Here is a 14,749-nt window from a genome sequence, read left to right as displayed (position 1 = left end):
TGATATACCTGGGCCTGAACCCCTAGAGGGGAGGGGTGGCCACAATCTACAAAGCAGCAGACTTAGCCTCTCTTCCTGGTAGTTCTAAGGAATCCAGGCATCCCAGATGAGTGGGTTTCCCCCCAGTGAAACATACCCTCTCCACTATGGGTCAAAATGCTTCATTAATCGGATCCTACTTCTCATGCCTCCCAACTGAGACCCTCCAACAGGGATTGTCAGACACCCTACACAAGAGAGATCCTACTGGCATCAGGTTGGTGCTCCTTGAGGTGAGAGGTCCCAGAAGAAGGAGCAGGCACCCAGCTTTGCTGCTCTCCAGTTTACTTGAGTGATATCTCCAGGCATGCATGGGAGCGAATCAGATGCACAGGGCCTGAAGTCAACCCCACAGAACAGCCCCACAGAAGAGGGCCTTGACTACTGCAGGAAAAATAAACAAGCAGAAAGTGACATCATCATCAACAACAACATCAAAAAGTCCTCCACAAAAACACCATCCAAGAGTCAGCAGCCTCAAAGACCAACACTAGACAAACTCATGAAGATGAGAAAGAATCAAGGTAAAAGTGCTGCAAACCCAAAAGGCCAGAGTGCCTCTTCTCCTGCAAATGATCTCAATGTCTCTCCATCAAGGGCAAAAATCTGAGCGGAGGATCTTATGGGCATATTGACAGAAGCAGGCTTCAGAAGACAGGTAACAAAACTATGATAAGCTAAACATATTCTAACCCAATGTAAAGAAGCTAAGAACCTTGATAAAAGATTAGAGGAATTGTTAACAAGAACAACCTGTTTAGAGAAGAAGATAAATGACCTGATAGAGCTGGAAAACACAGTACAAGAACTTGGTGAAGAATAAACGAGTATCAACAGCAGAATCAATGAAGTAGAAGAAAGGATATTGGGGTTTGAAGACCACCTTACTGAGATAAGACATGTAAACAAGAATAGAGAAAAATGATTAAAAAGGAATGAACGAAGTCTCCGAGAAATATGGGACTTCATAAAAAGACCAAACCTACAATTGACTGGAGTACCAGAAGGAAACAGGGAGAATGAAAACGAGCTGCAAAAAACACTTCAGGATATTATCCAGAACTTCCCCAACCTAGCAAGACAGGTTAACATGCACGTTCAGGAAATACAGAGAACACCCTTAAGACACTCCATGAGAAGATCAACCCAAGACACACATTCCTCAGAATCTCCAAGGTTAAAGTGAAGGAAAAACTGTAACGGGCAGCCAGAGAGAAAAGCCAGGTCACTTATAAAGGGAAGCCCATCAGACTAATAGCAGACCACTCAGCAGAAACTCTACAAGCCAGAAGAGATTGGGGAACAGTATTTAATACTGCTAAAGAGAAGAATTTCCAACTTAGAATTTCATATTCAGCCAAACTAAGCTTCATTAGTGAAGGAGAAATAAAATTCTTTCCAGACAAGCAAATGCTAAGGGATTTCATTACCACCAGGCCTGCCCTGCAGGAGCTCCTAAAAAAAAACACTAAATATGGAAAGTAAAAACTGGTACCAGCCACTGCAAAAACAAGAAATAGAAAGACCAATGACACTACGAAGGAACTGCATCAACCAATGTGCAAAATAACCAAATAGCAGCATGATGACAGGATCAAATTCACACATAACAATACTAACCTTAAATGTAAATGGGCTAAATGTCCCAATTAAAAGACACAGACTGGCAAATTGAATAATGAGTCAAGACCCATTGGTTGCTGTATTCAGGAGACCCATCTTACCTGAAAAGACACGCACATGCACAAAATAAAGGGAGGAATGAAAATTTACAAGAAAGAAGAGAGAAAGAAAGAAAAAGAAAGAAAGAAAGAAAGAAAGAAAGAAAGAAAGAAAGAAAGAAAGAAAGAAAGAAAGAAGGGAGGGAGGGAGGGAGGGAGGGAGGGAGGGAGGAAAAGGAAAAGGAAAAGGAAAAGGAAGGGAAGGAAAGGAAGAAGGAAGGAAGACAGCAGTACAGCATTTGCCATCCTAGTCTTTGACAAAACAGACTTTAAACCAACAAAGATCAAGAGAGACAAAGAAGGGCATTATATAACGGTAAAGGGATCAATTCAACAAGAGTTAACTATTCTAAATATATATGCATCCAATATAGGAGCATCCAAATTAATAAAATAAGTTCTTAGAGACCGACAAAGAGACTTAGACTCCCACACAATAATAGTGGGAGACTTTAACACCCACTGTCAGTATTAGACAGAGCAACGAGACAGAAGACTAACAAGGATAAATAATATTTCATTGTGTGTATATACCACACTTTCTTTATCCATTCATCTTTTTATGAACACAGGTTGACTCTGTATTTTGGCTATTGTAAATAGTGCTGCAACATATGGGGTGAAGCTCTCTCTTTGATACAGTGATTTTCTTTCCTGTAATATTGTAAATACACAGTAATGGGATTGCTGGATCATATGGTACTTCCATCTTTAGTTTTATGAGAAGCCTCCATGCTTTTTTTCTTAATGACTGTACTAATTTCCATTTCCATTGTCTGACCACACTTTGTGTGGCAGGAGGTGCTGCTGGCATGAGAATGTATACATGAGTCTCAATGAAGAAAGACCTACTTGTGAATTCCAGACTTAGCTTTATTCACCATTTGTACCAAAATAAATTGCTACCTAATTTTATCTAGCAGCTGAGACAACTGACAAGACATAGATGTTCCATATGTGAATATAGCTATGAAAGCACAACATAATCTTATGAATCACAAGCAGCAATATTTACATATTGCTACAAATGCCAGTGTAGATTAGTTGAAAACATCTCAGTGACTGCTTTTCCAATATCTTCTATTCTCCATTTCTGTCTTTGTGAGTGTGTCTGACTTTCCAGTTGGTTTCATCTCTTATTTGTTGTTGTCCCATTTTTTATCATTTCTATTCTCTTTTATTTTCTTTAAAATCTCTACCTTTAAATTTAAAAGAATATATTAACAAAATAGATTATTGTTTTAAGTTGAAAAATAGAAGAGTATAAATTTCTAGGAGTCACTCGGTACTTCTAAAGTTTCTATTTATGCACATCAACAGCCAGAAGTACAGAATCTGCCAAATATTTAACAAATCAAATATGAATTTATTTATCTAAGGAAATATTCCCTGTGAGACTTTATTTTCCTTCCCAGTGGATCTGTTGCTTTCAAATAAATAACTAAATAAATTATTTTTTTTAAAAAATATGCAGGTATATGAAATATAATCATTTTTACACAGAGGTATAAAGTGCAACAATGAGGCATTAAGTCCTGTTCTACATCTTAGATTTATAAAGTACAATTTGCAGCACACACTTGTTGATTCATTTTTTTAGTGGTGTTAACTTTATATGGCACATTTCTTATGTTATTGGTCTCAGTTTATGATACTATGTAAAATTTTTTCTCATAACTTCTTGAAACACATATTCTAAAAATGTAGGTCTTTAAATAGCTACACCTTGTTATGTTTCTATTAACATTAACTTTATTTGAATTGTTAGCAATTCACTATTATAAAAAGCAAACATATTATTAGCATTTTAATAAAAATAAAATACATCTACATGTGAGATCTCAATGAATTTAAATTTGATGGAATATCAATATTTTCCCATCAAATTTTTCAAAGGTGTTTCCTAATACAATCCTCATGCTTTGGTATTCTTTCATCATTTCAAGCATTAATATTTAACAGAAGAGTACTTACCATATTCCAAGTAATCTGTTAAGGAGTTTACATTCATTTTTCCTAGTTCCCAAAACAATCCTAGACATAGATGCTCCTATTTCCACTTACAGCTGAAAAATCTGAGGCTCTGTGAAATTAAGGAGCCTAATGAAATTCACAGAATCATAACTTGAATCTAACTCTGTTTGGCTCAGAAGTTCTTCCCTCTTTACTTCCCTAATTCTACAACTTAAAAAAGTTGATTTTGACTTAGATATGTTTTATTATTTCTAAATCAATCACTGAGGAGTCAAATGCAATAGCTGTAATTGTCTGAGACAGTTGTTCTTACTCAGAGACAATTTTGCCTCCAAAAGTACATTTGACAAATTTGGTTAGGACAATTTGGTTGTGACAATTAGCTGGGGCTGGGATTCTGGGGCGAAGGCTACTAGTATCTAGTGAATGGAGGTCAGGGATGCTGCTAAATAAACTACAATGCACAGAACATGCCCCTTCCCCCATCAGAATAGCTCATAATGTCAATAGTAACATTGTTGAACAACCATGCTTAAGGGCTTCGATAAATGTGCTGTCATATCACTTCCTAATCAAATACCAACTGACTTCCTCAACATACCACAGTATATCCACAAAGCAGACTATAAAGAGATAAATTATTAAGAAACAGAAGTCAAAGTGACTGAAAGAGCAAGCTTCAACTATTGATTTTTTTCAAGAGTGTATATTAATCAGCCAGGTATCTTATTTTCTGCCCTGCCTTCTCAGAGACACCTGTAGTATGTTAATACATGTGACCTTTCAGGAATTATACTCCATGTTAATTTCATGAAATGTTTACAGTTAGTATGCTATTTTATTTCATAGTATTACTTAGAATACCTTAAATACAAAATAAGCATTTTTCTGAAAAAGTTTTGTAAGTACATGTAATTAATAGAAAATATAATACAGATATTACGCATTAAGTTTTTAGGCTATACATAGGCATTAACTTTCCAGGGTGCCTTCAGTATAAAAAGTCATTCAAATGAAACGTAAACATGGAATAGTTTCTTACGGGGGTGAAAAAAATATCAAGATTTCAGGGTTCATTTTCTTCAACATCCAGCCTCCTAGAATTTCATACTTAATGAACATTTTACAGCCTGAAAGCAGCAAAGAATTTTCTTTCAGCTCTGTATCAGACTGCCATTTTTCCTTCTACTGTTGTTATTTCTACTGCATTGTTGTACTTGATTTGTGATCCGTTTCCTGTCATCCAAAAGACAAAATCCAGGCAGTAGCAAGTGACTTTCTAGACTTACACTCCAGAGACCCTTAAATTACACGAGGAACAGAAGTATTGTGACCTTATCTGGGACCCAAGGACAAGGAAGGGCAGAATCGTAATCTTTCTGCTGGTAGTTGCCAACTTACTTTTTCTCTCTTCCTTATTTTTTCCGTCTTAACCACAGAATTCTTTTCTACTCACAGTTTAATCTCTGATGAACTATTTAATTTTCCAATATTCCTATATATTATATCCCCATGTTATTGTTTTCATATGCTGCAGTAACAAAGGCTTACATTATGGGTCTAATTAATAAAATATTTTGTCTGGGAAATTAACACTAAAACCTAGGGAGAAAGTACAAAGCAAAACATTCAGATATATAATTTATTGCTCACCAGTAATAAATTGGAAGATCTCGGAACATTATCTCTAAAACATAAGCACAATTTGTATAAAAAAACAGCTCCTTCAGCTAGGTGTAGTGGCTCAAAGCCACATTCCCAGCACTTTCGGGGACCAAGGTGGGAGGACCGCTTGATGTCAGGAGTTTGGGAGTAGCCTGGGCAACAAAGTGAGACCCTGTCTCTATGATAAATAAATAAATCCCAGCTCCACCTATAATGAGTGTAAACACTATCAAAAATGAAGTGTGCTGATAGTGCTGAATGAGTGCTAAGAATTATACAAATGAAGCTTCAGGACCTGATTTCCTAGTATTTTACATCAACACACATGCCAAATATAGAACTAACAGTATAAGTGATGGTGGTTATTCCAGTAGAAAATAGATGCAATGTTTAACCAACCACATCTATTAGCTGAGTCATTTAATGCATGAAGTAGAGTGGTAATTGTAAACTAATGTTATTTCCAAGACACATAATAAAAATGAATTTTAAGAAAAAATCATTTGATTAAAAACATTTCAAACCCTATTTCACTAACGTGATTTTATCTGTTAAATAAGCTTCTATGTACCATCAGTCTCCAAAGAAATATGTATTAAACTATTATTTTTTACGATGTTGTTTATTCTAACATTTTCAGAAATTTCTCTACAAGTAGTAATGAAACTGCCCACATTGTTTATTTTATCCACATTTCAAATTTTATATTTATGCCTGAAATTCTTAACTGTTCTGTTTTTCTCTTCTAGTCACTCAGCTTGAAAAGCTTATATAGATTAGTCTTGCTGAGCTAGTATCTTTTCCACACAAAAGGAATTATCCAAAAGAATGAACAATGAAAATAGGCCTTTATTAAAATCCTTCAGTATACTGAAGTTGGGATATTTAGATTTGAGTTAATGAGATGTATGTTATTTAGGTATAAATAGCATACATCACATTATTTGAGAAAATCACTACACTCAATTTCCATGTGCCTTAGTTTTCTAATTGCTAGATTACAAAATATTTACAATATTGTCCCTTTTTCTTTAATTCATGTGAAAAAGGAAAAATATGCCTGATATTAAAATTTTCTTCACTGAATTCAAGCAAATATTTTCTTGTTGATTTGGATTTAGTTTACTAAGCCTATAACGACTAATTTAATGGAGCCTAAAATTGCAGTTTATTCCAACAACAGTAAATAGTCAAATAATTTTTTTAACTGGTAAATTAAATTGTAAAATGCCTTTCTTATATATCCTTATTTTGCTTCTCCTTTACTAGTTGCAATGAACAGCATATGCAAATAACTATAACTAACCTGTACAATCCAGGGGCTGCTGCTATGAACATTACAGGTGAGGTTATCACTACTTATATGCCTGGGAATAGGCAGTAACATAAAAACAACATTTCTTGTTGGAAAAATCATATGAGAAAATCTCATACATTGAAACATGTATCAACTTTAATGAAAAGAGTTGTGATTCATCTAAACCAACATTTACTGGTTGAATATTGTATATCAAACATTAAACTAGTTACTAGAAATACAGAGATATAGATAACACATTTTCAATCTTCTAAGATTTTAAAAATCAGAGAAAGAGAAAAATTGCTAATATTTATTGAATGTTTACTAAGTAGTTTGTGTCCTTGTAGGCAGAGAGCTTTATTAATTAAAAGAGTAGAATACATTGGTTAAATGTAAGTAGTTTGCCACAGCTGAAGCAAATGGAATTATTAACTTCATTTGAATAGTCATGAGTCAACAGCACTTAAAAAAGTAGATGCTGATACAAGCACTAATGCATATGCAGATATCACATATACCTAACAGACACATGCCACCATAGGATAGTCATATTTTCAGTCACTATCTCTACCACTTGTTTATATTAGTGACTTCTTTTAAGTTAAACCAAAAGAACTGAAAGTTGATATCCAGGATCATCAACCTGGCCTTCAATGTTTTGTGGCATTGATTAGATTTAGAAATAAAACATGTAAACAACCAAACTTATATATTAATGCATGTTCTAAATAATATTTTGTGTGTTAATGAGTGTTCAAATTCTAAATTGATCCTATGCAAAATGAAGGGCTAATCAGTCACTGCCACCCACCAAGTAGTTCATTTTGGTTTTTTGTTTTGTTTTGTTTTATAATTTATGTTCTACGGTACGTAGGGAGGGGGGAAGTAGTTCATTTTGAGCTTTCCTCTTGGGTATGCAATTCTGCTTTAATGTTCTATGTTAATTTATGTAATCATTCCTTTGTTCAACCTTCCACCAAGTCTTCATTGCATCCTTTCTCTGAATATGCTTCAGTATTCAGTTTGACAACTGAAAGAGAAATTTTTGAAAGAAATTTATTTTAACAAATTCCTTAACAAAACTCTGATTCAGAATACAAACGGAATCGGTCAATGAGGGAAGGATATTATCTGAAAGGAGCAAAGACACAGCTTGTAGGAATAGTTAGAAATGGCAGTGACCAGAAAGAAAGAGCAACAGTGTGGTCTTTGCGGAAAAGCATAGAGATAAAATAAAAAGAGAACGAAAGAATGAGAGCGCTGGACCAAAGAAAAACTCCCCCACTTCAGTTCTAAGCAGATACACCACATCTGGCCCTTATTAATGAGGAACTGCTGCCATAAAGTCAGTATATTTGCTTTAGAAAGGCCTAAGTTGCTTTAGACGTTAAATAGGAATTATACCCACTTAAAGTTCAGAGATGATACTTTTGTATCATATGTGTGAGAACTAAATTGTTTGAAAATTGCAACATGGTGTAAATGAAAGTTTTATTGACCTAAAACCTCAGGGGAAAAACGTTATCTTCTTTTACTTCAATTTTGCTGACAGAATTTGTATAAACTTTTTATTCTGAAAGAGATGCACAGGAAGTTCCAACAGTAATATAGAGTTGCCCATGTACACTCCCTCAGTTTTTCTCATTGGTTGCATCTTATATAACTAAAGTACAATAGCAAAACCAAAAAATCTAGTCTGATAATAGGGCTGTGTAAATTAACCACATGTGTAGACTTGTGTAACCTCCACGGCAATCAAAGTACAGAATTATTCCATTACCAGAAAGATTTCTCTTACACTGACCTTTGCATAATTTTCTGTGGCTGCTATAACAAATTGACATAAATTTGGTGGCTTAAACCAGTAGACATTTATTTTCTTTCAATTCTGGAGGCTAAAATTCCAAAGGTGTCTGTCTGCAGGGCTGCACTTTTGTGGAAGCTATAGGGAAAAATCAGTTCTTCCTTGCTTCTTTCTGCATCTATCGGATATCAGCATACCTTGTCTTGTGGCCATCTCTCTCTCTGCTTCATTTTCCCATCTCCTTCTACTCTGCATGTCTTCCCTCTGTGTGTATATCTTATGATACCTGTGGCCGCCTTTAGGGTCCACCCAGACCATACAGAAAACATTCTTCATCTCAAGATCCTTAACTAATTCTATCCTTTGTCATAAAAGATAATATACACAGGTTTCAGGATAAGGATGTGGACATACATTTCTGCAAGTCACCATTCAACTCACCAGTCCCTTTATGGCTATATATATCCCCATCTGTCCCACTTCTAATTTCTAGGATAGCTAAACCCTGACAAAAACTAACTACATAACATCTCTAAAATAGCATCATTTTATTAATGTTAAGTAATGGATTTGCACAGTAGCTTATCTTTTGATATTCAGTGCTTTCATTTAGTATAATGTCCTTGAGCTCTTTTCAAGTTGTGTGCATCAATATTTGTTTCTTTTTACTGATGAGTAACATTCAATGCTATGATGTGCCAGTTTGTGCAACCATCAACCTACTTTAGAGGGTTTCCAGGTTTGGGTTTCTATAAATAAAGCTGTTATGAGCAATTATGTAAAGGTATTCGTATGAACATGTATTTTCATTTCTCTAGGATAAATATCCAGCAGTGTGATTTCTGAGTCACATACTAAGTGTATGTTTAGTATTTACAAAATCATCCAACTATTTTTCAGAGTGGCTGTAACATCTCACATTCCCACCAAGAATATATGAGTGATCCAGTTTCTGTATGTCCTTGCCAGTATTTGATATTGCCAAAATGTTACATTTTACCTGTTCTAAATAGATGTATAGTGGTAGATCTTCATTTCCCTAGTGGCTAGTGATGATGACCATCTTTCACATGCTTATCTACTATTGGTATATCTTTTGGATGAGATGTCTCAATGTCTTTTGTTGATTTTTTAATTGAAGTATTTTATTTGTTTTGTTTTGCTTTTTATTTTTCCAAAATTTTGAGAGTGTATTAGATATGTTGTTTGAAAATCTAGTCTCCTAGTTGCTAGCTTTCTTTTTCATTCTCTTATAGCATTTTTTTTTTCTTACAAAGCAAAGGCTTTTAATTTTAGTAAAGTCCAGTATAGTATTATTATTATTTTATGAATCATGCTTTTGGTATCATGTCAAGGAACTCTTCACAAAGCCCTAGGTTCTAAAGATTTCTTCCTGTACTTTCTTTTAAGTTCTTATGGTATAATTATTATATTTAAATTTGTGACCCATTTTGAGTTATTTTTTGTATAAAGTATGAGGTTTAGGTTGAAGTTCCTTTTTTTGCCTATCAATATCCAATAATTGTTCCAGTACTATTTGTTGAAAAGTTATCTTTTCTCCATTGAATTACTTTTGCAATTTTGTTTTAAAAAATTGACAGGCTGTACCCACATGCAGCTAGATATGTGTTCTCTATTCTGTTCTGTTGATCTATATATATCCATCCTTCTGCCAACACTATGTAGTGCTAATGACTACTTATATAATAAGTTTGAAATTGGGTACAATGATTTCATTCACTTTACCCTTCTTTTTCAGAATTAATTTTCTAATTCTAATCCCATATAAATTTTAGAATAATCTTTCCTATATCAATAACAAGTATTGCTGGAATAGAAATTTGGCAAGAATTGACATCTTTACTGTATTCAATTTCCCTCACCCCCAATTTCCCTTTTCATTTTCCTTACCCCGAATTTTTATCCTTGAGCAATTTCAAAGTTCATACTCTACTCAACCCCAAGATGTACAGAATCAGTGACCTGCTTTCTGTAACTAAAATTTTAATTATTTTTTTCTAGAATTTCTGATAAATTGAATCATACACTATGTATTTTTGTGCTATGTATTATTGTGTTTGGGTAAGCACAATACTTATAAAATTAATCTTTCATATTTCTGAGTAGGATACCTTTGTGTGTATAAACCACAGTCTATTTATCTACTCACCTGTTGATGGCCATTTGGGATGCTTCCAGTAATTTGGGCCATTATAAGCAAAGGTGAGTAGACATGTGTTTTTATTTTACTTGAATAAATATGTAAGAATTGAGTTGCTGCATTGTATGATAAATGTGTGCCTAATTTTATAAAGCATTGCCAGAATGTTTTCCAAAGTGGTTATATCAATTTACATCAACAGCAGCAATGCATATGAGTTCCAAAAAATAAAAATCTTTTTACTCTAAAAGAAGTTATCTTTTGCTCTGCTCTGCTTAGGAATTTCTTCCTAACTGTACTATTCCTATCATTGTTAAACCCTTTATATTGGTTATTAGGTTATTTCTTAATCCTTTTTTTAATATCTGGATACCACCAGTCTCACAATCATTAGTCAACGGAAATTAACATTAGTCAATGGGAACATTGCCTTCTCAAAAGTCGGTCAACAAAATGAATTTCTGTCCTTGCTCTCCATGTCATTTCTATAGGATATATCTCTTTTTTCTTGATAGCATCTTCTCCAATGTCTTTCATTACAAAACTTATGAATCAGCAATTGATTAGATGGCATAATATGAGGGATGAACATAACTTTTTTCCCCAATAATTACTTGCATTGAGCTTAGAGAATCATTTTGAATCTTAAACTCTTTTACATTTAAGTGGTTCCATAATAGAATACAGATAATTTTGAGGGACATTACTAAGATGAATTAGAATAAAATTTAAAGAGACAGATTTGATTCAATATAATTGTGTTAGGATGTGGTCTTATCTTGTGCTGGTATAATAAAATAGTATAGACTGGGTAGCTTAAGCAACAGACAACACTTCTTGATGTTATAAATGAACAGTTCTTAACTTTCTAAGTTCTGGAGTCTGTGAGGTTCAAGATCAAGTTGCCAGCTGGAGGATCCCACTCTCAAGACTCCATCAAAATCTTATTACCTACCAAAGACTCCACCTTCACATATTATTGCTTAGGGAGTTGTGACTGAGCATATGAATTTTGAGGAGACACAAAAATTCAGTCTATAACAGGATATATCTTAATATTAACTCCTTCTCCTCTTTCTGCTTTTGACAGACACATATTTCTGGAACTTGTCACAAATCAAGATATTTTTTCAAAATGAGCCACTTGAAATATTATTTAAGCAAGGAAAATATATGTAAAGCCTTTTAACATACAACATTCAACATTCAAGTGTTATTCTAGTTTGACCAGTTATCATGTGGGTCAAGAGAGCTAGATGACAAAAAGTCAGGAATATTTTCCTTTGGCATCATGATACACTTGTTCTCCAGCAGAAAAGTGAACTTCCTTTTAATTTCAACCAGGAAAATCCCAAAATTGAATTTCTAGCACCTGGCCAGAGGGTCAAGGTGAAGAGAAATCTTGATAATTTGGGAGAGGAAAGGCATTAAAGAGACACAGGGGCTCAGGAGGGAATAGTGAAGCAGTATTCCTCTAGGAAAATGCTCCCCTATCCAAAATAAAAGTTAAAGGAAGTACAAGTAACATACAAGTGAGACAAGCTAAACAAAGGAAAAGTGCCTCTCCTAAACCCTCTCAAAAGATATGTTTTGCACAAACTGCAGTTCTCAACCAAAGTCTGAAGTAAGGTATTGCATTTCTATCCTTATTGATTGTCTCTTGTGTGTTGGTTTGGCTAACAGTAACATTTTTATTTTTTGATGTAAGACTATGTTAAGAACTAAGTCTCTAGATATGAACATAGTTAAGTGCTTTCAGGAGAAGCATGATTTCAACTTTTGCAGCTGTTGGTGAGATTGTGAATTATTTGACAGTAGATGTATTTGTTTTCAAGCAATGGGAATTGACATGCACTAGTAGAATGAAAAACTTACATTTTTGGAAACTGCCTCCAACAAAGAGAAATAATTCTGAACAGGGAAAGTTTCATATAGATAAATATTCATAATAATAGCAGAATAACCATAAAGGTATAAGAAAAACACAAAAGATTAGGCTAGGGTTGAGGAGGCATAACCAAAGAATGAACCACACAGGTGGAAAAGAGCCCTTCTACAAGACTGGAAATCAGACCTCATTGGAAAATGCATGCTATGGACAACTTGATGGTGGAGATGTTCACTGGGATGCCCATGCCAGAGCTGGTCCACAGACACTAGGTAAGGAGGAAACACTTCTGAAATGTAAGTGGGCAAGGTTAGTGAGCCAGCATGCAGAGAAAGTTGGCACGTTGGGAGCATACAGGTCAGTAGTGCCCAGCCTGGGATGTGCAGTATTCACATCAGGAGGGCCACAAGAAGCAACCTGCAGGCTGGAGGCAGGCAGAAGCTAAGGGGAGACACACAAAAAGGATCTTTGTGTCAGGCACACAAAAAGAATCATTGTGTCAGAAGCTCACTCACTGGAAGCATCACACTAAGCCTGGATTAGTGTTCACTTCAAAATAATTGCAGTAACTTGATCAATGGGGTGTAACCAGATGTCCAAGCTTACAGAGAGGGTGTGTACTCTGGTTTCACAGCTGAAGCAGAAGGCCTCTGGTTTTGGCATACCAATGTGAAGAAGAAGAAGAAGAAGAAGAAGGAGAAGGAAAAAGAGGAGGAGGAGGAGGAGGAGAAGAAAAAAAAAACCAGACATACAGCAACAAAGAGAAAACCCCTTTTCCTAGAAAGCCCTCTGGCAACCTCAACTGACACCATGCTTACTGCAAAGAAAACGTACCTAAAGGTCCCAACCAATAATTACAAAGCAAATGATAAAAGTGTGAACTTGGAGCTGAAAGGCAATAAATTGACAGCTGGCACAAAATTTAAATGCAGTTCTCCTTTGACTAGGCATGTGGTCTTTTGGCTCTGTAAGGAGTACTTACAAAGAAAATGAAAATATATAAAAATGATTCACACAGAGGAGTGCGCATGTCTCTCTTTAACTGCTTTTAATCAGATATTGGCCTGCATATTAATCAATTGCAGTATTCTAATATAAAATTAGACAAAATATCTTCTTTAAGATATTAAAGTAAACTATAGATGACTATAACTCATGAAAATTAGATGCAGAGTTCTAAAAAATAGCAAATCAAACCAAAGATATAGAGAAAACACCATAAATAATAATCAAGCTGTATCGCAGAAAGATTGATGTAACCCTAGAAAAAATGATCACTATAATTCACCATATTAACAGACTGAAAAGAAAAACAATATGATTCTTTTAATAAACATATAAAAATATTTGACAAAATCCACCATTGTCATCTTATAAAAACTCTCAGCAAACTAAAATTGAAGGAAACTTCCTGACCTTGGTAAAGGGCATTTACAAAAAAAAAAATAATAATAATAATAATAATCTCCATCTCACACCATACTTAATGGTAAGAGACTGAATTCTACTAAGACTGGGCACAAGAGAGCATATCTGCTCTTACCACTTTCATTCAAACTTGGACTAGAGTTTCTAGCCAGTGCAATCATGCACCAAAATAAATAAATAAAATGCGATGTGGAAAGGAAGTAAAATAGTCTTTATTGTCAGAGAACATGATTTTCTGTATGTAAAATTTTATAAAATCTCCCAAAAAAGCTACTAGAATTAAAAAGTGAATTTGGCAAGGTGGTAGGACACAATAACAATATAAAAACATCAAATGTATTTCTATATATGAGAAACAATTAGAAATTGAAATGTAACAAAATTCAATTAATCACAAAAATATGATGTTTCCTTAAAATATGTGCATATGAATACTCATAGGCACTTCATTTGTAATTGCAGTAACTGGAAACAATCCAAATATCTATTAACAAACTAATGAGTAAACAAACAGCTGTATATCCAAATAACTGAATACTACTCAGCAATAAAGAAAAGAATGACTATGACATTACCAAATCTTAAAATAATTATGCTGAGCTTAAAAGGTAGATAGAGTATATACTCTATGACTTATAAATATTATAGAAAATAGTAACTAATATTTAGTACCAGAAAACAGATAAGTGGCTGCTTGGGAATGTGAGGAAGTAGTTGAAGACTGATATTATACAGAGCCACAAGGAAACTTTTAAGGAATGGATATGTT

This window comes from Piliocolobus tephrosceles, chromosome 13 (genome assembly GCF_002776525.5).
Source record: "Piliocolobus tephrosceles isolate RC106 chromosome 13, ASM277652v3, whole genome shotgun sequence".
In the NCBI taxonomy this organism is placed as follows: Eukaryota; Metazoa; Chordata; class Mammalia; order Primates; family Cercopithecidae; genus Piliocolobus; species Piliocolobus tephrosceles.
Note: the sequence above shows the minus strand (reverse complement) of the source record.